The 24,957-nt window shown below is 41.4% G+C and overlaps 1 pseudogene; it reads left to right on the top strand.

Annotated features, from left to right (window-relative positions):
• LOC119245835 (small nuclear ribonucleoprotein E-like) overlaps positions 1-24,957 on the top strand; it is a 90,805-nt pseudogene that overhangs the window by 51,856 nt on the left and 13,992 nt on the right.

The following is a 24,957-nucleotide window of genomic DNA, read 5'->3' as shown; positions in this document are numbered from 1 at the left end:
GATTTCAGGGGGAAAGTATGTGGATGGTAGACCTCCCTGGTGGCACGGGGGTTGAGTCTCAGCATTCTGAAGCTATCGGCAGCCACTGCAGCATGAGTTCGATCCCTGGCCAGGGAGCTGACCCACAGGGTGCAACAGACCTCTCCTGTCTCCCTGCTGCTCCCCTCAGCAGTGTATTTCAGTTGATCTGCCTATTCTGCTCCCCACTCTGTCTCTGGTGAGTCCTCTCACCCCCCGCACCTCTGGCCTGTACCCCAGCTCTTGGATGCATAAATGAAAAAAATGTATGTGGATGGCATGTGAAGAGGTCATTCCATTTTTGATAGAGTAGAAAAGTCTGCTTCTGTGCCTGGGGTCCGTTCTTTTATCTGGATGAGCACAGTGAGTGTGTTTCTCATGTTTTTCTGATATTTATTCCGCAAATCAGCCGCCTCAGCCCTGCCACTCTCCTGAATAAGCTTCCAGGCATTACCTGCGTGCTGTGTTCCTGTGGAGGGATGGCAGTAATCTCTGCTGAGATAAACTGGAACTTCTGTGGATGAAGCGTAAATGCAGTGAAGTGTGTGGGGCTGTACGATTTAATGCTTCTACAGGTAATTTTTTTGGAGGGAGGATCTGGCATTTAATCAAATCCAGAGTCATTATGTAAATTTAATCACCTTGCAACACACTAGTAACTTTATTATCTCCTCCCCATTTGACAGTGCTTAGCTACAAGTTGAGCTTGGAATTCCAGAGGTAGAACACTGTTGGTGAGAGGTATATTAAGGACAATGTACTGTGGAAATGAGATAAAACCTTTATTCTTGCTATTGTTTTGTTGTCTTTCTGTGCGCACAGGTGTCCAGTAAAGGAGTTTTAGAAGAAAGCGTGTCTGTTTCGAGTTCTCCCGGTTTCTTACACTCTCAACAGATCGCAAAGAACCTGTTTTGACTGGGTATTCCAATGGGAAACCTTTACCCTGAATGAGCTGTGCGCTTCGCCCTGGTTACTGTCAGACTTCGGGTTACGTAAGCCATAAAGTTGAAGACTAGTTCCAGTCATCAGCACCAGTTTTGCTAGTGTTCAAAGGTGCGATGGGGCCGAAGATGTTGGGTAGAGCGATTATCCACCTCCCCACATCGCTGTGCATATTGTGAGGCCGAGGAAGACAACATCTGGTGGCGCTCAATTTCCCAGAAGGCAAATGGGCTTTTGGACCCCATGAATCATACTATCAATGAAATCTAGTGAAAGTAAAGAAACTATTTTAGCTGCGATCTAAAGAGAGAGATTGAAAAGGAAGCAGGAGGAAGAACACGAGCGTGTGTTCAACTGACCTTGCTGAGGCGGAAGAAATCGCGGGGGTCTTCTCCTTTGTCGGCCTCTCTGTTCTTCCCCCATTTCCTCCTCATCAGAAAGGAGTGCTTGTCAGTACCCCTTCTTCTGGAGAGGAAGACCGCCAGCCCCCCCTTATGTTAGGCGTGGAGGCTCCGGGTCAGTGAGGAAGGCTTTCCTTTCCCCGCCCACTGCCCCCTCCACCCCCGTGTCTCACCGACATGGGCGCCAACCACTTGGGCAAATGTCTCTAGTTGAGGTTCGAGTCAGATGACCAGTCTTCCCTGCCTTGCGTGCAGCTACCTATGCTGGCGAAACTGATCTTGCCTTCCCCCCGTTATCACAAGGCTCCCTGTCTCTTCCCTTAGTTGATGGGCAGCAGACTTGCCTCGTCTTCAGCGCAGGTCAGTATTTTCTCAAAATTCTTCCCACACCACCCCCCTATACCCCGCGGCCCTCTCTTCCCCTCCCTTAACCTCAGAAACCTCACTTCCTTTATGAGTGTCTGCTGAAAACTTCTCTTCCTTCCCCAAACCCCAACTTTGTGAACCACAGCAAGGCTTCATAAGGGAAACCAATCTTAATCCATCTGGGATTAAGACCGAGCTGCTTTGCTACCGGGTTCCCGTCACTCGTGCTGCTTGCCACTGGTGCCTCCGTTTCTTCCTCCGAAAGTGGAGATGATAATCACTGGCTGCTCTAAGAGCTGACCGAAGACTCCGGTGACGCACCACGCATGACAGTGCAAGGTCTGGCCAGAGCGCGTGCAGGGCTGTGATCCAGGGTCTGCGTGCAGCCCAACACAGAGCTCTGGCTTAGGTGTCTGCATCCGTGGGTAACAGCTGGTAAAATAGTCCTCTTTGGTGACAGATTACACAGGAGCAGGTCACACATACCCACACGCGCATGGGGTGGAAGAGGATGGATACTGGAAAAATGATGAGATTACTATTTGGGGATGTTTTCATTTGGCTTAAAACATGTGTGACTTTAGAGAAAGTACCTACCCTCTCTGTGTCTGTTTCTCTTTCTGTCTGTCTGTCTGTCTATCTATCTATCTATCTATCTATTCATTTGCCCAGCCAACCATCCATCTATCCATGCGTTCATTCAGTAACCACTCATAAAATACACCCTACACCACGCTGCATACTGTGTTATCAAGATGAAAATTATGTTCTCCATCTTCTTAAGGGGCTTATAGTCTACTTGGAAAGATGGGCAAGCGGACACACAGTCATAAAACACTACTGTATTGTGACAGAAGCATGTGAGGGCATTGTGGGGAGAGAGAGTTATTTTTTCTTGAATTATGTTTATCGGGATAGTTTGAGTTACAGCATTATTTGCTTCACATCTCTACAAATGCACGTTATCACACCACGCCCACTACCAAGCCCCCAGAACCCTCCACCGGGCGGCTGAGTGAGACCCCTCTGCCCTCTGGTTTCCCCACCGCCCGTTCTGAAACCAGTTCTGCAGTTAGATTTCAAGAGCTTGTTTTGTTTTGTTTTTGCGTGTTCCTTTGCTTTGTTTTTTATATTCCATGTCCGTGAATCGATCTGGTATTTGTTTTTCTCCTTTTGACTTATTTGATCTAGCATAATCCCCTTCAGTTCCACCCATGTTGTTCAAGTGGCAAGATTTTAGCTTTTATTATTATTTTTAGCTGAGTAGTATTCCACTGCGTGTGTGCACACACACAGAGCACCGGAGTACATATGTCCCTTCAAATTAGAATATTTGAATCCTCTGGGTAGCCTCCGGGAGGCGGGATCGCTGGGCTATCTGTCTTTACTACTTTGAGAAAGCGCCGTACTGTTTTCCACAGAGCTGGACCAGTCTACATTCTCACTGGTAGTGTACAGGGGCCCCTTTTTCTCCACGCCCTCTCCAACAGTACCTGTTTCTGGTGTTTTTGACCAGGTCTGAGGTGGGATCTCACTGTGGTTTGATGGGCATCTCCCTGGTGAGAAGTGATGATGAGCGTTTTTTCATGTGCCTGTTGGCGTCTGCGTGTCTTCTTTGGAGAAGTGTCTACTTAGCTCTTCTGTCCATTTTTAAAATTAGGTTCTTTGTTTTCTTTTTCTGGTGTTACGTGAGTTCTTCATTTTTAATCTTTTAATTTTTTTCTTTTTTTTAAATTGAGGTAACATTGGCTGACATTGTTGTTGGCATTCTGGAAGTATGGGGGCCCCCCTCTCGGGTATTGCTGGCATAGTGCCCTGTTCCTCAAGTCCCCCCAACTCCACCACCACAGTCCACTGTTCTCCCTCCCCTTCCCCTCTGGATGCTTCAGTTTTATGGTCAATTTCAAGGGTTAGTTTTTAAGTTTGTCTTTACCTGCCCTTAATTTAGTGTGTCGTGTGAGTTCTTTGTAGATCTTGGATATCAGCCCTTGTTAGATAAATGATGTGCAAATATTTTCTCCCATTTGGTCGGGGGTCTTTTTGTTTTAATAATAGTTTATCTCGTTGATCAGAGAAGGTTCTTCCCCAGCACAGAACAGGAGCGAGGGGTCAAGGAGACTTCAGCAATAGGTGTTGACGTGGTGATATAAGTAGAGAAGGGACGGTCCCTTTCCGTATCATCTGGCGCTGACAAGAGTTCTGACCAGGTAGACGTGAATGTTGATGCATCTTCTCCTTATAGTGATTCAACAGGCAGACAGGAGAGTGTAGACCCGGCTTTTCTTTGCAGCCTTTGCAGTCAGATGTTTAGAAGACTGGACGACTGCATGCTTGAATGCTCTGTGAAGGGCTGGAGAGTAGATATTTTAGTCTTTAAGGGCCATAACTTCTCTGTTGCAGCTACTCAACTACGCAGTGCTATCTCATCGTGCTTTTCATTTGCATTTCCTTAATGGCTAATGATGTTGAAAATATTTTCCTGTGCTTATTTTCCATCCTTGAGAAATGTCTCTTCATGTACTTGGCCCATTTTCTAATTGGATTTTTTTTCTTACTGTTAAACTTTTGACAGTTCCTTATATGTTGCAGGCACAAATCCTTTGTCAGATATATGGTCTGAAAATATTTTCTCCCAGCGTGTAACTGTCTTTTCATTCTCTTTCCAGTGTCTTTCACAGAGTGAATTTTTAAATTTTGGCCAAGTCTGATTGATCAACTTCTTAATAGATTGTGCTTGTCTAAGAACTCTTTGCCATGAAGATTTTTTACCCCAAAGTCATGAAGATTTTCTCCTATTTTTAAATAATTTTATGTTTTACATTTAGATCAATTATCCACCTTGGTATAATTTATATATAAGGTGTGAAGTTTAGGTTCAAGATTAGATATTTTTAAATATGGGTATAAAATTGTTTTAGCAATGTTTGTTGAAAAGACACTCTTTCCCCCTTGAAATTGCTTTTGCACCTTTGTCAAAAATCAATTTGCTATATTTATGTGAATCAATTAGCTATATTTACCCTGTTATATTTCATTGATCTATGTTTACTTTCTTTTGCCAATACCTTGCTTTCTTGATTATGGTAGATTTACAGTAACACTTAAAATCAGATACTATTCCTCCAACTTTGTTTTTCTTTTATAAAACTGTTTTAGCTACTTCAGTTCCTTTGCTTTTCAAATAAATTTTGCAATCTAATTACATGAAAATACAAAAAACGTTTGTTGGAATATTGATTGGAGTTGCATTAAATCTGGAGATCAGTTTGGGAAAAATTGACATTTTGCTATGCTCTTTCCTTCAATGCATGAAATAATATCAATATATTTAGATTTTAAAAATTTATTTCATCAGCATTTTATGGTTTTCAACATACAAAATCTGTATATGTTTTGTTAGAACTACCTAAATATTTAATTTAATTTAATTTAATTTTTTTTTTCTTTGCTGAGCTGGGTGGGGTACAGGCCAGAGTCGCAGGAGGGTGAGAGGATTCACCGGAGACAGAACAGGGAGCAGAACAGGCAGATGACAGAAATACACTGCTGAGGGGAGCCACGGGCTAGACAGGAGAGGTCTGCCGCGCGATGTGGATTCTCGCCAGCTGGCGGGGATAGATGGAACCTGCACTGCAGAGGCTGCGGACAGCTTCACAGCGTGACGCACAACCCGCTGCGCCACCAGGGAGGCCCTTAATTTATTTTTTAAAGTTGTATTCATTTTGCATACAAGAGCTGGGGTGTAGGCCAGAGGTGCAGGGTGGTGAGAGGATTCACCAGAGACAGAGTGGGGAGCAGAACAGCCAGATCTACTGAAATACACTGCTGAGGGGAGCAGCGGGCGAAACAGGAGAGGTCTGCTGCGCCATGTGGGTCAGCTCCCTGGCCTGGGATCAAACTCGTGCTGCAGTGGCTGCTGATAGCCACACAGTGCCGAGACCCAACCCCTTGCGCCACCAGGAAGGCCCTCCACCTAAGTATCTTATTTTGTTTACACCAATGTAAAGGAGGGGAGAGAGAAAGAGTGAAAGAGAGAGAGTGTGTGTGTCTTTGTCTTTGGTTCCCAATGGTACATTGGGAGTATATAGAAATGTGAATTTTTTATAAAAAGATTTGTTTGTTTATTTATTGCATAGAGGAACTGGGGTGTAGGCCAGAGTTGCAGGGGGTGAGAGGATTCACCAGAGACAGAGTGAGGAGCAGAGCAGGCAGATTTACTGAAACACACTGCTGAGGGGAGCAGCAGGCAAGACAGGAGAGGTCCGCTGCGCCATATGTGGGTCAGCTCCCTGACTGGGGATCAAATTCAGGCTGTAGCGGTGATAGCGCTGAGACAACCCCTAGGCCACCAGGGAAGCCCAGAGATGTGAATTTGTTTATGTTGACCTTGTACCTACCACTTTTATACACATTTATTATTTCTAGGAAGTTCTTTTTGGTAGACTACTTGGATTTTCTGTGTGGACAATTATGTTGTCTGTAAATAGAATTCTACTTTCTTTCTTTCCAATACTTATATCTTTTATTTATTGTCTTATTGCATTCCAGAAGATGCAAAACACCCTCTGTCACTACCAAGTCAACATCATACTAGTCTTTTCAATTAAATGTGATTTTTATATTGGTTCTATTGAGCCACACTTGAGTAGCTTGATGAATTTCTCTTGTAGTCCTAGTTTGTTGAGAATTTTTGTCATTAATTGATGCTCGCTTTTCTCAAATGACTTTTTCTACAACAATTGATATACTTATGTAGTTTTCCTTCTTTAGACTATTGATATGGTGGATTACTTTGATTGATTTTTCTATCACTGAGCCAACCTTCTAATCATATGATGAAACCCACTTGATTGTGTGACATGTCTTTTTATATTGCTGGATTTGATATAATACTTGTTGAGAATTTCTATATCTACATTTGTGAAGGATATTTGTCTTTATGGTGGAGAAACATGAAGGAAATCTCTTTAATCAAGTGACCAAAACTGATATCACCAGTATGTTATGTTGACATCACGTACCCCTTGATCCTACATGATGAGACAGGCACTTCACCTGGGTGCCATCCTTCCCCAAAATCCAAAGTCCCAATCTAATCATGAGAAAACATCAGACAAACCCACATTTGTGGGGCATTCTACAAAGAAGCTGACAGGTAATCTGAAATTGTTAAGGTCATGAAAGCAAGGGAACATTGAGAAATTGCCGTAGATTGGAGAAACTAGGAAGACATGATGACAAATGGCAGCATCGTGTTCTGACTTCAATACTGGAACAGAAAAAGGATGTTGGTAGAAAAATCTGTGAGGCACATTATACAAACAAACTGATTGGTGCTCTTCCAAATGTCAAGACCACGAAACACATGGAGAGACTGATGAACGAACGTCCCTACACTGAGGACTAAGGAAAGCTGAGGACCACATACAGACCATTAGTGTGGTCTCCTGAATTTGATCGTGAGACAGAACATGGGCAGTGGTGGAAAAACTGATGAAATACAAGTAAAATCTATAGTTGAGTGAACAGAATTGCACCAAGGTTAATTTCTTAATTTTATAGCTGTATCATGGTTATGTAAAATGTTGACACAGGAAATGCTGAATGAAGTGTGTGCAGCAGCTGCCTGTGCAGTTTTTGCAACTTTTACATAATTTTAACTTTATTTCAAAATAAACTTAAAAAACAAATATCCCGTCCCTCCCCTCCTCTACCCCCATTCTAATCTGTAGCCAGGGCTGAGAACCCCAGCTAACTGGTCCATTTGATCCTGCCTCATGGATTTCCACTGTTTTCTCCTATTCTCTAGCCTGCCCTCCTCCATCAAAATTACCCTCATCTGGAAGCATTTGTTCTCAACTGGCTGCCAGCCATTAGGATGAGGCAAAAAAAAAAAAAAAAGTTTCTATCATTATCCCAGTGGGAAACTCATTCCAAAGTTACTAGTATGTGGGCACTATCCTACCACTCTAGCCAGGTGCCATTATATAGTAAGAATTTCCACCTCAGAAATTCTGTCCTTTGCATAAAACATTATTATACCATCCTTTCTCCAGCAGCACTTATGGATGTTGGAACATGAGTTCAGTAAGAATTGTGACTCATGTGAATTGGTGTCTCAGGGCTTTCTCTGCAACATCACAAAACACTGGGTGTCTGGAGGAGAGAGCTAAATTTGTCTAGAGCTCAATCCATTTTAACTCTCTAAATAGAGAAGGCCAGCCCTTGGTGGGAGTCAGGAGACTGGCATTGTGTGTGGCTAGAGCTTGCTGATTCAAGTTAGTGAAAAGCAAGGATGGCCTGAGAGGGTGGTGCTGTGGTCTTAGACAAGGAACTGCCTTGGGTAGAGATAGTCTACATCTTCGACAGCAAACTCCTGTTGCTATGACAGCTTCCAAGAGCACACTTATCTCATCAGAGCCTGGGGCTTATTCCGTTGGCTCCACCCTCTTCCTGGAGTGCTCTGTTTATTAAAAGGGCCCTGCCCTTTATTTTGCTAGGATTAGTCACTATGGGTTGGTGAACTGCCCTTTCTCCCCCTCCACCCCAGCTTTTCATCTGCACCCTAGAAGGGAGGGCTGTGTCTTTGGGCCTGCTGAGAGTCCTTAAAGAGAGCTGATCTGAGAGAAAATTAAGAACAGTTGGGGGTAAACACAATGACATCATATGCCTCTAGCATAAAAGGCAGCTCAGAAACTCCTGACTCAAGGAGAGAAAAATAATGGGAATTGGAGAAAGGGGCTGAGACTTCGGAACTATGCAAATGCTGATTACTGAGGAAGGACAAGAGAGAAGATTAAGCTGAGGGCACAAGAGCTCGCTGAGATATTAGAGCTGTTAGTAAGAACCTGTTAATCTAGCATTTAGCACTTGGAGTCTATAGACAGAACAGCTAAAACTTCTGGGACAGACTGGTGAAAGCTGTGAAAATGCCCTGAGGCAGCACATAGTTAAAAGTAAGATTAACAAGAGAAATGGTTAGAAACTGAGCTGTATGGCAGGTAAGTTGTAGTGTGGACCCTTCTATATAGATTTACAAGATTACATATAAAACTTTACATGTAAAAATAAATTTACATTTTTTTAATGTTTGTTCTAAAATATATTCCTCTACATAAAATACTGATGTTTGTTGGAGTGGTATATCCTCATGAAACTGAGTGATAAACTTGTACAACTTGAAGGGATATTCACGATGATTTAGTTCCAACCATATTTTAACAAATGAGGAAACTGAAGCCTAGAGTTAGGTGATGTGTTCAAGTCACACGGCTATTGTATGACAGTTGTATTTGAAGCTTGGTTCTATCAATTCCCAGTAAAGTGCTGCTTCACTTAGTTTAGTCAATGCCCAAAGAGAGTCCAAACTTCTTTTTTTTTTAAAAGATGTATTTATTTATGTGTACAAGAACTGGGGTACAGGCCAGAGGTGTGGGGGGGTGAGAGGATTCACCAGAGATAGAGTGGGGAGCAAAACAGGCAGATCTACTGAAATACACTGCTGAGGGGAGCAGCAGGGAGACAGGAGAGGTCTGCTGCACCATGTGGGTCAGCTCCCTGGCTGGGGATCAAACTCATGCTGCAGTGGCTGTGGATAGCTTCATAGTGTGGCACTTAACCCCTTGCACCACCAGAGAGGCCCTGAGAGTCCAAACTTCTATCCCATATTACCATTAGCCATTTTTAGTGGCTATCACAGGTAAAAAGTGGACTAGCTGGGGTGAATCAAACTGCCTCTACTACCTTAACATATAAAGCTTGATGTGAAAACGTCACAATGAGAAACAAAATACCAAGATGGACTGTATTTGGCATTTATTTTATTAAATGTTTTTCTCTATGTGTCATCCTTAAATATGGTGATGTTAGTGTGTTTAGTAGTTTTGAAACATTATATTATAAAGTTTAATTAGCAATATCTGGCAATATATAGTTACATTGCCTATTTCAAACAACCACATACAGAACAGATACTATTACTTCAAGCTGTGCACCAGTTACTACCAGTTACTTCCATACTACCACTTGTTGATACCTTATCTTAATTGCAAGTTTGTCTCTTTGAGGGGTGAATGAATCTCTGAAAGGATGAATGTACAACATAAACCCATAGAATAAAACTAGAATTAGGAACATTAGCCAGACAGCCCAGGTGGTCTGTTCAATCAAAAAAACTGCTATGTTGAACTCAGAAGTTACCAAACATTGGTCTTCTTAAATAACATGACTCATAAGAGTTACAACTATTCCAAAAGAAAGACAACAAACTTAACAGAACTTACCAGACAAAGTATACTGAAACAATCTAAAATATCATTGATGAGCTGAGGAAACATTAGTAATGTGAAGCAGGAATAAACAGTTATAAAGAAGAATCATTCATAATGTTGGCTGTGAAAAATGAGTTGACATAAAAAACTTGATGGGGGAAATAAGGAAATGGATACAGATGACGAATATATTAATAAGCTGGAATATCTGGTTGAATAACTTCCCTAGGAGGCATGAGAAGAGGTTACATACTTGGAAGTACAGGGAAAAAAGCTTTAGAGATGTAGAGGATGGAACAAGTGTCAAATCATTATATGAAGAGCCCAAGAAATAGAGGGAAAAAAGTAAGTGGAGGGAAGATAAATATTTGAAGAAAGAAAGAAAAGATGAGGAATTCCCCAGTCTTAGTGGAGTATGGATAACCTCAATTTAAAAGGATTCAGTGTTTACCAAACAGGATATATTAGATAAAACTTAAGTCTGGACACATAGTAAAAGTTTTAAAATATCAAAGGCAAGAAAAATAAGATCACCTTCAAAATTAAAAAAAAATGAATTCATGTCCCAATTCTTAACATACAAGAAGACAGTGGAGGGCTCGTTTTCAAAGGATTGAGGGAGGAAGACTTAGAAACTAGAATTTTATACCCAGCTAACTATCATTAAAATATAAGGATGAAATATTCTCAGTCCAGACCTCAGAAAGTTTACCACCCAGTCTCACTGAAATAAACCCAGTAAAACTACTTAAAATGAATACAAGTGGGTGAACTTCCCCAGAAAACTCCCAAATCTCTCTTTAATTTCTCACATCTATCAATCTTCCTATTACTTTGACATCATCTTCAGGGGTGAATTCTTTGGAGGGGACCAGTGACTGGAGTCTGTATACAATTTTGTAGGAATCTCAAATGGTTCATTTCTGCTTTTGTTATAGTTTTATCTTTCCTGTTAAGCTTACAAACTAACTGAGGACACAATAGTATTCATTTCCATATTCCCAGTGGAGTTTGTCATAAAACTTTGTACATGGTAGGCATTAATTAAATAACTATTCAGGGAAGGAAGGGGGAAGAAAGGGAGGAAATTTTGAGTCTGGACTATGAAGCTGAAATTGCTTTCATTCAAGGGAATAGTTGTTCTCTTTTTTGTGACATCCTAATATGTGTCAATATTTTGCACAGCAGTGGGCCGCATTTCCTATGTTAAGTCTGACTATGAGTGACCTCAAGATAATTGAGCATTATTAATTTCACTACCAAAATAGTCAAGGCAACCTGCTTACTTTCACTCCACTTGAACTGCTCATTTGCTTGATTTTCCATGACCCTGAAACTCCCTCTGAATTATTAATGATGGAAAGTGATACGCTTGCATGCCAGTAAACATTCCCAAGTCAGAAATAAGAAGGAAAAGAAATCCACAAGGGTTTTGTTTTGTCTGGAATTTATCAATTCCTCTCCACAGAGCTGGTGAAAATCTCTCTTCCCCCCTCTTTAGTGAGACAGTTCTTTTTGCTCAGAATTCATACTGTAATCAGACATTTTTACCTCTCAGGGAAGAGCTGGCTGGGTGATTAGTGTTCATGCTTTTCTTCCCCCGTGACATTATTTGTTTGTGTTTGGAGGCAGCAGAGCAATAGATACCAAGGCCAAAAGGGGCATGAGGATTATTCCTTTGTGCCCTTGCTATAGGCAGATGCCTTTTCTGTCCATCTAAAAAGCATTTGTGTGTGTTTCAGATATTTACCTGTGAACTATTTTTCAAACTTTCTACAGTTACCATTTTGTTAAAAATTCCAAAGAAAAGGGGCAGGACATCAGGGAAAATGAGAGTGGTTGTTCTTGCAAACACACGCATGACATGTGCACACCTTGGAGGCCAGCATCACCATCAGAGCAAATGCCAGCAGACCCCTCCCCACCACCCTCTGCTCAGTGCCTTCTCAACCCCAATTCAGTTCTTGGTCATGTGTTTTTATCATTGAGTCGAGGTTGTCAGCAAAAACTGTGGCATCTGGAATGAATTGAGTTATTGCTCACGTACTTGGAATTCTTACTAAAAATTCTAAGAAATCACATAACATTTGGGCACTACATGGACTTACTTCAGGAAATGGTCATGGAGCAGCAGCTCAGTACAAGTTCAGCCCTGGGCACCTGGAGGCCTACATGTGAGCTGGAGGTTTAAAGCAGGAATAGAATAGAATAGAATAGAATAGAATAGAATAGAATAGAATAGAATAGAATAGAATAGAATAGAATAGAATAGAATAGAATAGAATAGAACAGAATAGAGCAGGTCCTCAGATAACACCATTCTGTTCAATGTAGAATCTCTGTAACATAAATGGGGAAAAAACAATGCCAACTTTGCTGAATGTTGACGTGTCCAAGAACCTATTGATGACATTGAGGACTTACTGTGTATCCTGGTGGAATTAAAGGAAAGATTTTGTGAGAAGGTTGAGAAAGAGGCCTTAAATAATGGATAGAATTTCTATAGGCAGAGGCATCCCAGGAAGCAAGACATGCTTGAGCAAAAGTACAAAGGTGGGATATCGTAGGGTCTACTCAGGGCTAGTAATTGTCCTCATGTACTGAGTCATCAGTTTGTGCCAAGCATAGTATTGAATGCTCTCACAATGCGTCTTGATGAATTGTCACCCTCAGGGATCCCATTAGAGACAGTTTCATCCCTACTGTACAAACCAGAAGATGTGGGCTCACAAAAATTAAATGCCAAGGTCACCTTCCAAGAGATGACAACAGGGAATTCAACTATATTTTTTATTTCCTTCCGTTTTTTTTCCAGTTTTATGGAGCTATGATAGACATAGAACACTCTGTAAGTTAAGTACACAGAACAGTGATTTGATATACTGCATGTATACTTGGGAGAATGGTTACACAATGAGCTCAGCTGACATCCATCTCCTCATCACCATGCTCTACGCCCAGAGGAAAGGTTAGGGCCTGCCTTGGAGAGCGTGAGGTGCTAAGTGAAGGATCTTAAACTCAGGGTGGCTGATTGTAAAGTTAAGGGGGAAAGATTTTCCTCTAACAAGAGATGAACAGTTAAGAGGGATCATCAGTTCAGAGAGCAACAAACAGTTCCACAACTTCTCTTATCTCCTCTCAGACTCCATCCCTGCTTGGGAGGAGAACGCACTGAGTAGGAAACAAACCTTCCTCTCTCTTCAGACCTTTGTGTAGAATTCCACCTTTTTTTGGTCTGCTTTGCTCTGCCCAATTTCTTGCCATTGCACACGGTCTTACCTCTGGTAAGGGCAGGTCAGTCTGAGTTTCTTTGTCTCACTGGGAAAGAGGATTGCTTCAATTGCAGTCCATATTGTTATCTTGGATTACCAAAGCCCCGTTATCTTTTTGATCATTCTTAAGATTAATTTGGGTCTTTTACTAGCATTTCCTCAGTCATAAAAAGACAATAGTTAATTGCCGGTGGATATAATCTTCCTTTTCAGTCTTTACCCAGACACTGGAAGCTTCTTTTGCCCTCACTTTGTAGTTAGCTACCTCTTTTACCAACCTTAGTATGGGGTCCTGAAGAAGCAAGGGATGGGGTCTTTAGACTCTTCAAGCTGCTCTTCAGATTTTGACTGTCCACGTGAGAGAGCCTGAGAGGTCCTGAATAAAACTGATGTTAGTTCAGGCAGAAACTTTTGAAGACATTTTATTTGGAAATAATTTTAGACTTAACAAAAATGTTGCAAATATAGCTCACTTTATTCAGCCTCACCAAATGTTAACACCTTCCATAATCATAGTAAAACTTCAAAACAGTTACAATATTATTAACTAGTTTACAGATCTCATTCAATTTTTTTCTTGTTTTATTAATGTCCTTTATCTCTTTAGAAGACTCTAATCCATGACCTCTTTCTAATCTGGGACCGTTCCTCAGTCTTTGGCTTTTATGTCCTTGGCACTTTATTTTTTTTAATTTTTTACATCATTGTTCATTTTTAAACAATGTTTGCTTCCCCCACCCCACCTCAGGTGCAGTCCCCATAGAATTTCCTTCCCCAAGGCGCCCGCGCACCATCACCTCAGTCCCCGGGGCTCCTCCCTCCCTCCCTCTCACCCCCTCTCCCTCCTCCTCCCCTGCAGGATGTCTCTGGTTTATAATTGTCTGATTTTTGTTTTGTTGTGTTTTGTCCTGTTATTATTTTTTTACACTGATGTCTTATTGGGTCCCCCTATATTCCTGCTATAGGTGAAACCATCTTGACACTTTTGAAAAGTACTTATCTGTTATTTTATAGAGTGTCCTTCAGTTTGAGCTTATCTGGTGTTTTCTGATGATTTTATTGAGTTTATGCTTTTCTGGTAAGAACACCACTGAGTTGTGTGCGTGCCTGTCACGTCATTTCTAAGGGTTCAGATCTATGTGTCTCATTATTGGCGAGATCTTTGATCCTTCGTTAGAGGATGTCTGCCAGGTTGCTCCACTATCAAGTTACTGCATTCCCCAACTGTAATTGAGAAGAAACTCGTGGAGAACCACTTTGACACTATGTAAATGCCCTATTCATAATTATACTTTTGCCACCTAATTTCTGCATCTCTTCATCTATCTTAAAAACCATGAGTTTATACTGATACCTCTAATTCCAATTTAACAGCACGGGGTTCGTTCTAATCTTCCTCCCTTTCTTATTTTTAACTGTTCTCTCCAACAGTGAGAAAGCTAACACTCATTATCTACAATATATTCACAGATTTGATCACCCCTAATATTCAGCGTTCGCACCTCCCTTTCTTCCCCCGTTCCTGCCCACCCCCTGTAGGTAAGCAGGCTCATTTCTGCTTTATCACTTCTGTATTTCTTTCTGCACAAATGAGCAAATTGCATGTGCATTTTCTTGTATTCCATCCATTCCCACATGAAGGACAGCATGCCATGCAATTTGCTTTTTCTCACTTAACAGCATATTCTGGAAATCACTGCATGTCCATTCATAGAGCTCTTCCTTATTCTTTTGTTACATCGGCATTAGAGCTCCATTATGTGGAGCTCCATTTATTCAGATGTTCTCCAGTTTTCCAATATTTGGAAATGTCAAACAATGCGACAATAAAAAATCATCTGGCACACACGTGTTTTGTGTTGTTGAAGGTGTATCTTCACGGTTAATTCTTGGAAGTAGGATTACTGGGTCAAAAGCTCAGTGCCTGTGAGTTTTGTTAGCTGATGGCAAATTCTCTTCCATGAAAATTGTCACAATGTGAACTACCACCAGTGTGTGCGACAGTGCCTCTTTCTCCGCAGTCTTGCTAATGAAACATGTTCTTATACTTTTCAACTTTCATCAAGCTGATAGGTGAAAAACAGCCTCTTGGTGCTCGTTTAATATGCATTTCTCTAATTTTGAGTGAGTTGGAACATTCTTTCATGTGACATGATTCATTCATATATATGATCAATGTGGTGATATTGCTTGTTGAGCAGTTTTTTAAAGATTCTATTGTCCAGTTTATTTTTTTTATAAACATTTTTTTTTAAAGAGGCACGTATTTTATTTATTTATTTATTTATTTATTTATTTATTTATTTATTTGTTTATTTATACATGCACTGGGTACAGTCAGAAGCGTGGGAGGGTGAGAGAATCCACCAGAGCCAGAGCGGGGAGCAGAGCAGGCAGAAGGACCGAAGCACACTGCTGAGGGGAGCAGCGGGCGGCAGAAGAGGTCTGCGCGCCATGTGGGACCCTCCTCCGGTGGGCGGGGAGCAGCCGGGGATTGAACCGGCGCCGCAGGGGAGCAGCCGCGCCGCAGAGGCTGCAGGGAGCTTCACAACCCAGCGCTCAACTGCTGCGCCACCGGGGAGGCCCTCTATTGTCCAGTTTAAACTAATATCTGGTGCTACACAGTCGTCCTGTCAGATTCAAGCAGACGATTGTCTATTTTAAATGTATCTTACATATATTTATACCAGACTTGCAAATTATCTGTTCACGTCATCCCTCCTTTTTTCTACCATTGTCCCCTCGATTTTTGCGTTTTTCCTATTTTAGGAAACTAGCCTTTGCTCTATGCTACACGTACTGTCTCCACTCTATCAATTGCCCTTTGATGTTATTTTTAGTGTATTTTTGTTGTTGTGCAAAGACTATGGGTTCTACTCAGCCTGAGTTGTCAGTCTTTTCTTCCTTCACTCCATTTGGAGTCACAGTCTTTCCCTGTGCCCGATAAAGAGGAAATCAATGATCATATTCTTACATTTAGATTTCCCTCCACTTTTTAAAGATTATTCTCATATGATGGCAGGTATGAGTCTTACTTTAGAGTTTTCCAATTGTCCCTGAAACTTTTATTTACAAGAGACTTGAGATGCCACTTGTATACCAAATTCCCATACATACTTGGGTCTATTCCTCAGTATCCCTTAAACAGATGATGTTTACACCCGCCTTGCTCATTCCTGGTGTGTTGCAAGTATCCTGCAACTAAGAGTTTTCATAAGGCAGAATGTGTAAGAACTAGAAAGCCAGAATAGAAGGAAAGTACAGTCAGTGCTAAATCTGACAGTCTGATGGTGGGAGCGTCAATCCCTGCCTTTCAGGCCTTAATCCAGAATCTGCCCCGGCCGTGGACTGGGCTGAGTGGTAGTCTGGCAGCGGACAGACGCTGGAGGCTTTGGGGAGACTGAGGCAAGCTTGCTTTGGGTCTGCTTCGCCTCGCATTCCTGCAGTTTGCCCAACTGCTGCTTTTGGTTGGTTTCCTTTTCTGTTAAAAATACTAGGTGTTGGCACATAGGGACAGCAGATCCTGCAAGTGGGCCGCTTAGAGAGGAAATATCCCGCCATTCTATGGGAGAAGATTTTATTCTGTCTTTATTGCCTTTGGGAAAATGCACAGTGCAGTAACTGCAAAGACGGATACTGAGCACTCCAACACCAAAAACCCCACCAGCAACTGCATGTGTATTAATCACAGATTTCATTTCCTACATTTGTGATATTTTGACATCTGGGGGTTTTGAGGAGGGACAGCTACTCCTGGAATTAGATAATCCTCGAGATAACAGCTTGCCTGCAGCCTGTGCTTCCTATGTAAGCCACCCAACCCCAAGTCCATGCTGTACTCTCCTCTGAGCAAGCGTCTTTGGCCCAGGACTATCACCCTGCCACAAATCACCCAGACAACTGGGAACCGTCCCTGTAGCTCCAGAGTCTGCCAAGCTTACTCCAGCTAGCAACACCTCACCTTCTCAGTTTCTGCGACCTGTTCCTCCCGTTCCTAATCTTGGAAGATCACAATAAAGGCTTTTGCCCATGTTTCCCCCTCACTTCTTCTGCTTCCCAACTGATGCTAGTGCTTCCTTGTGTCATCCTGCTTGGTGTGACTTGTAGTTAACTATCTTTTCAGTCTCAGTAGCCTCCTATCTGTTAGCTTCGCTATGCCTGAAATGATAAAATCCACATTTTAAAACACCATAACCACACAATCAACCAAATCCGTGTGGGGGGACTCCTACAGGACAATTTACTTGAATTTTCATTATTGTTGCAATTCTGCAGTCTTTGATTATTAGTGAGACTAAATTTTCTACATTTGTTTAGCAATTGCATTTCTTCCTGCAAAGAAGTAAATTGCGGAAACTTATCCGACGACCATTTTGATCAGAATGTGTTTTAAAGCAAACTTGATCGAAGTGGTATGTGGATATAATGTGAAATGGAAAAGAAAAACTTTTAGGGGAAAACTTAGAGAAAAAATTTCTAAATCTGGGCTTGGTGAAAAGTTCTTAGACCTGATAGCAAAAGCAAGACCCAGAAAAGAAAATATTTATAAACTGTAACTCACTGAAATTAAACTTTTAATAAATTAAAATTACAAAAAACTGAAATCCTTTTACTTTGTGAAAGACCCTGTTCAAAGAATAAAAGACAAAGTACAGACTAAGAGAAAATATTTTCACGGAACATAGGCAACAAGGAACTAGTATCTCGGGTAGATAAAGAACTCTCAAAATTCAACAAGAAAAAAAAAAAGAGCTACACAATCCAGCTAGAAAATGAACAAATTCATGAAGGGGCATTTCACTGAAGGGGATTCCGAGATGGCACATGAAAGACATCCAACATCATTGCGTATCGGGGAATGCAAGCTAAAATCAAAATGAGATATTACTACTTACCTATTACAATGGCTAAAATAAAAAATAGTGATAATATGAAATGCTGGTGAGGATGTAAAGAAATTAAAAATCTAGCACAGTATTCATGGGAATGTACAATGGTACAGTCACTATGGAGAAAAATATGATAATTTCTCATAAAACTGAACATGTAATTACTGTAAAATCTAGCACTTGCACCCTGGGACATGTGTCCTGGATAAATGAAAACTCATGCACATGTAAAAATGCGGGTACAAATGTCACAGTAAGTTTATGCATAATAAATTCATTCCACTGACAAATAATTTGAAAAGAAGTCAAGTGTCCTTAAATGGGTGATAAACAACTCTAGTAATTCACCCTATATAATACTGGATGGGTATTAAGGATGTGATGCTTAGTGAAAAAAGCCAATCATAAGAGAGCTAATGAATTATATAACCTTGAAATGATAAAAAATACAGAGAGAGACTATATCAGTAGTTGTTAAGGGACAAGGATGGGGTGAGGGGTGAGTGTGACTATGAAGGAATAGCAAGAAGGACCGTCTTTGTGGGGTGCTATAGTCTTTGTGACTATGATTGTGTGACTCTATACACATGATAAAATTACATTAAGCTACAGCCCTCTCACACTCTTTTTATATGAGTGAATACAAAAAGTAGTGAAAGGTGAATGACTGTAGTCTAACTGAATTTTTAATTTTTTTCTGTTCTTTATTTTATTTTATTTTATATAATTCTTACATCATTTTTCATTTTTGCACAATGTATGCATTTTCATTTTGGTTATATTCCCCATACAATTCCCACCCCATCCCACCCCACCCCATCCTTATTTTGACCCTATGTCACCATTGGGGAAAGATAGAGAAGCAGTATATCAACACTATGAACTATTTTGTAACCTCCTGTTAGTCTATCAAGAGAAAAAGTTTTAAAAAGCAATGTTACTCCTGCACTGTTGGTGGGAGTGCAAACTGGTCCAACCACTATGGAGAGCTGTGTGGAGATTTCTGGACCTACTAAACATACAGCTTCCATAGGATCCAGCAATTCCACTCCTAGGTATTTACCCAAAGGACACAGAAACATCAATTCCAAAGAGCACCTGCACCCCTATGTTTATAGCAGCACTATTTACAATAGCTAAGCTTTGGAAACAACCCAAATGCCCCAAAATAGATGACTGGATCAAGAAGATGTGGTCCATATACACCATGGAATATTACTCAGCATTCAAAATAGATAAACACATGCAATTTGCAGCAACATGGATGGCGCTGGAAGGGATCATGCTCAGCGAAATAAGCCAGAAAGAAAAAGAAAAATACTGGATGGTCTCACTCATAGCAGGAATCTAGAAAACTTAAATAAGGGACCAGGAAAATGAATAACTATAAGAAAGTGAAAATCAAAATCAACAAAAAACTATGAACCAGAGACACTCTGTGGGGGGTGGGGGGCGGGGAGGGGAGGGATTGGGGTCAAAATAAGGGGGTTGCAATTGTATGGAGAATATAAAAATAAAATTTATATAATAAATGAAAGAAAGAAAGAAAGAAAGAAAGAAAGAAAGAAAGAAAGAAAGAAAGAAAGAAAGAAGAAAGAAAGAAAGAAAGAAAGCAAGCAAGCAATGTTAGTGTTTGGTTGATCTCTTTTCACAATGCTGGATTTGTAACTGGAATAGCATTGATATCAGTCATATTTTAAACTTCCTTCCTCCACTGTATAACATTTTTTCTGGCTGCTTTTATGATTTTCTAATTACATTTAGTTTTCAGCAGTTTGAGATATTCCCAGTTTTGTTTTTCATCCTCTTTGGATTTGCTGAGTTTCTTGAATCTTAAAGTTTATGTTTTTCTTTAAATTTGTTATTGAACATTCAATAATTTTTTTCTGTCCTACTTCTGCTCCTCCTCCCAGTAGAACCTAGTTCCATGTTTGTTAGACCATTGGAGTTGTTCCATATGTCCCTGAGGCTCTGTTCATGTTTTCATTTCCTAATATAGTTTCCTCTCTATTCTTCACATTAGATACTTCTGTTGTTCTATATTAAGTTTGCTGAAACTTTCTGTTTCATGTCCATTCTGCTGTTGAACATATCCAGTGATTTTTTTTAAAAAATAATGAGATACTATTTTTTCCAATTCTTGAATTTTTTTTCTTTCTTTGCCCAATGGTTGTCATTTCTCTGTTGTGATTTTCTATCTCTTCATTCATGTTGCACATATTTTCTTTTACTCTCCTGAGCATAGTTATGATAATTTCTTTAAAATCCTTGTCTGTTACAGTTTCACTAATGAGTTCTACCAAACCTTCAAAGATGAACTAATACCTATCCTTCTCAAATTCTTCTCCAAAACTGGAAAGAGGTAAAGCTTCCAAACACATTCTATGATGCTAACATCACCCTGATACCAAAGCCAGACAAAGGCATCACAAAAAATAAAATTATAGACCAATATCCCTTATGAACAAAGATGCAGAAATCTTCAACAATATCATAGCAAACAGAATTCAACAATACGTCAAAAGAATCATACGTCATAACCAGGTGGGATTTATTCCATGGACACAAGGATGGTTCAACATCTGAAAAACAATCAATGTAATTCACCACATCAACAAAAGGAAAGAAAAAATCATATGATCATATCAGTAGATGCAGAGAAAGCATTTGGTAAGATTCAACATCCATTTATGAAAAAACTCTCAAAGAACTGAGGATAGGTGAGGCATTCCTCAACATAATAAAGGTTATATATTGCAGACCCACAGCTAACATCATACTCAATGGTGAAAGATTAGAAACTTTTTCTTTGAAGATCTGATACAAGAAAAGGTAGTCTACTTTCACCACTTTCAACATAGTATTAGAAGCAATAGCTGCAGCAATTAGGAATCTAAAATTAGAAAGAAGACATAAAACTATTACTACTTGCAAATGCCATGATAACATGCATAGAAAACCTTAAAGACTCCACTAAAAAATTAATTGAAATAATAAATCAATACAGTAAAGTGGGAGGTTCAAAATCAATTTACAAAAATCAGTTGGATTTCTATATGTGAACAAGATAGAAGAGAAAGAAGAAATCAAGAAAACAATCCCATTCACAATGCACCAAATAAAAAAAATTAATACCTAGGAGTAAAAATAACACAGGAGGTAAAGGATCTATACTTTGAAAACTAGAACACATTAAAAGAAAAAGAATACACAAAGAAGTGGAAAGATATTCCCTGATCATGGATTAGAAGACTTAACACTGTTAAAACGACCATGTTACCCAAAGCAATATATAGATTCAATGCAATCCCTATCAAGGCTCCAGTGGCATTCTTCAAAGATAAAGAACAAACAGTACTGAAATTCATGTGGAACCACAAAAGACCCTGAATAACCAAAGCAATCCTGACCAAAAAAAGAGGAAGAATGGTGGTATTACATGCCCAGACTTCAAGCTATACTACAAAGGTCTGGGAATGAAAACTTACAATACTGGAACAAAAACAGACACACGCACACCAATGCAATAGTGTTCAGAGCCCAGAAATAAACCTGCACATCATGATGGATAGTTATTCTATGACAAAGGAGCCAAGAATATACACTGGACAAAGGGGAGTCTCCTCAACAAATGGTGTTCAGAAATCCTGACAGCCACATGCAAAAGAGTGAAACTATATCACTATTTCACACCTTCCACAAAAATGAACTCAACATGGGTTAAAACATGAATGTAAGACCTGAAGCCATAAAATGCATCAAAGAAAACATAGGCAAAACACTCCACAATATCGGCTTCAATGATGTTCTTGTGGATTCATCTCCAGCGGCAAGAGAAACAAAAGTAAATATAAACAAATGGGACTACACCAAAGAAAAACGTTTCTTCATAGCAAAAGAAACTATCATTCAAGCAAAAAGACCCCCTACTGAATGGGAGAAAATATTTGCACACCATACATCTGACAAGGGGCTGATAGCTAAGATTTATAAAGATTTCATAACAACAAAAATAAAGCAAATAACACAGTGAAAAAATGGGCAGAAGAGCTAAATAGACAGCTCTTTTATGGAGTTTTATGGAGAAAATATGCCTCCAGGGAGAAAGCCTCTAGTGTTACAGATGGTTACTCAGTGTTGGCATTGCTTTTCTTCTAGAGAAGCCGCTATCAGCGGCAGTCCTTTATGTTTGAGGGCACTGGTACCTGGATGCAAGACTTAAGGGCCAGCCAACCCACATTGCACCTGTTTGTCCAGCCAGACCAGACTTGCACCACAAACTTAGCCTGCCATCTCTCGGCACTGGTCTAACAGCAGCATGCCTCCCAGTGGCAAACGGACATAAAAATGGTCTTTCAGGGCAGTAAGAAGGAGGGGAAAGGAGCAGATTTTAGAACATTCACCCACCAGTCCTTTGTCCTTTCCTTCTTTGGGGGCTGTCTTTCCCCCAGTCCTACTCTCTCAGCTCCCAGCTTGTTTTCCTAGAAGTTCCTTCCCTGTCTTTTCTGCTGTTTTGACAGACCGTCTGTGTCTGGATTCCATGCCCAGGGCTGGATTCAGAGAGAGCACCAGTTTGTAATTTTATAATTTCAATAAGAACTGGGATGACTACCTCTTTTTCTAAAAAAAAAAAAAAAAGAAAGAAAGAAAGAAAAAGAAAATACTTAAAGTTCTTTAAGTATCTCAGGACACTGGAAGTTAATGATAAATCTCTTCTGAACCGCAGAAGACCCTCAAGAATTTCAGACATGAAGAATCGGTGACCGAAAGCTTCAGGTGTTTCCCCTGTCAGTGATACAGACACATCGTCGGTGTTCAGGGTGGAGGTGTAAGATGCGTCTTTACTGAAACATGTTCTACCAGTCCAGTGGACAATCTTTGCTTTTATAAAATGCCTCATCGAGAGGCTGGAAAGCAATGAGGTGCTTGTCCTGTGGTTTTATCAGCTGGACAGAGGACTGGGGTTGCACTGTGTGTTATCTCATAAGCTAACGATGTCTGATTAGTTATATTCTAATTTGCTTATGGGCTTTTGCTTAAAATCTCTTGAAGGTTAATTATAATTTATAGCTTTTAAGGAGATTAGGTTGATAGAAATTTGGATGAAAAAAAGCCATATCAAACTCTCCTGGTTCTTGATTTTGTCTGAGCTATTGAACCCCAGCTAGACACAGTCAAAATTCCTGTTCTCTAGAAGCTTCAGCAGTCTTGCAAATGCATGCTAACTCAGTGATGGAGTCCTGCTCTTTCTACTCCGTGCGGCTTTTTGCAATAGGCATTGCGTCATTTTAACAACAAGCGTGTTGTTAAATACCCATTCACAGTGAGGAGGTAGCTCCAAGCCTTCACATCCAGCGACCCCAGCTCCCGAGGCTCGGGGTGTATGAGGCGTGAGCCAGCTTCTTTCCTCTTACGTCTTCTCTCTCCTTCCTGCGCCGCCGGCCGCCCCGCCGCTCGAGGCACGGTGCACGATTCCGGGGCCAGCAGCAAATCGCATCGAGCCCCATGGTCGGCAAACCACAGCGTTTGGCTTCCCATTTCATTCCCCTCTCTGGCGTGGCCCGAGCGCAGAGCCTGGCCTGTGAGAGACTGGTAGGCGGAGGCAGGGAGAGTAACCTTAACTCTGAAATTCTCTCGGCTTCTGGAGGTTGGCCGCAAAGACGGGGCTTTCGGAAAAGCCTCTCTCCTTTACAGCCAAAAGCCCAGCAGACATGCTAACGGGGGCGGGCCGGGGCCGTGGGTACCCCGAGCCGCGGGCACCGACACGCTGGCGTTGGCCGAGCCGGTGGATGCGGCCTCACCTTGCTTCTGCTGGAGGGAGTCGGGCAAGGGCCTCCGGCTGTGCGTGCCGGGCCAGGGCAGTCCGTGGGCACCGAGACAGGCCGCCCCAGCAGTCACGGGCTTCTGCCGCCGCCACAGCCTCACGGTGCAGCGGGCATAAGAAACGTGTTTTGGTGATATTTTCAAGGGAAAAGCCTGTCTTTAGAACCCAGGGTGTTGATTTGCTGGAAAACATCCTTTCATCCCATGTCATCAGAAACCCTTTGGATTTGGAAACCTTTTAACTTAGAAGTAGCAGGGATCTTTTTACTTACATTAATGAGTGAAATAGTCAGCTCTGCCGCCCCCTCTCCCGACTTTCTTCATTTGAGGCGAACACAACGCTCATGTAGCTTTTGCATCTTCACATTAACTGCAAGTGCAGCAGCCTAATGCATCGCCCCAGTGTTGGCGTTTAAATTCCGAGGACAGGGCCTCCCTGGTGGCGCAGCGGTTGAGCGCTGGGTTGCGAAGCTGCCCGCAGCCTCTGCAGCGCCGGTTCGATCCCCGGCTGCTCCCCGGCCACCGGAGGAGGGTCCCACATGGCGCGCAGACCCCTCCTGCCGCCCGCTGCTCCCCTCAGCAGTGTCCTTCGGTCCTTCTGCCTGCTCTGCTCCCCGCTCTGGCTCTGGTGAATTCTCTCACCCTCCCGCGCTTCTGGCTGTGCCCAGTGCTTGTATAAATAAATAAACAAATAAAACTTTAAAAAAAAAATTAAAAAAAAAACAACAAAAAACCTAAATTCCGAGGACATCACCTTTTGTTTTCAAACGAATCTGACTTCCAGGAAGAACAGCAAACCAAGCAGTAATGCTGGCCTTCTCTGTTTTGCCAAGGATCTCTTTCTAGAAAAGATCTTGCGGATGGGGGCCCGTGGGCTGTGGGGGAGGACTCTGGGTGCCTTGGTGGTGGGTGTGGTGTGGGGACATACACCTGAGAAGGGGTGATCCTCCACCTCTGACTCATAATCAAGGTTGTG

Source organism: Talpa occidentalis, unplaced genomic scaffold, assembly GCF_014898055.3.
Source record: "Talpa occidentalis isolate TD23 unplaced genomic scaffold, MPIMG_talOcc4v2.1 talOcc4.15, whole genome shotgun sequence".
Taxonomy (NCBI): Eukaryota; Metazoa; Chordata; class Mammalia; order Eulipotyphla; family Talpidae; genus Talpa; species Talpa occidentalis.
Note: the sequence above shows the minus strand (reverse complement) of the source record. Positions and strands in the feature narration are given on the sequence as shown.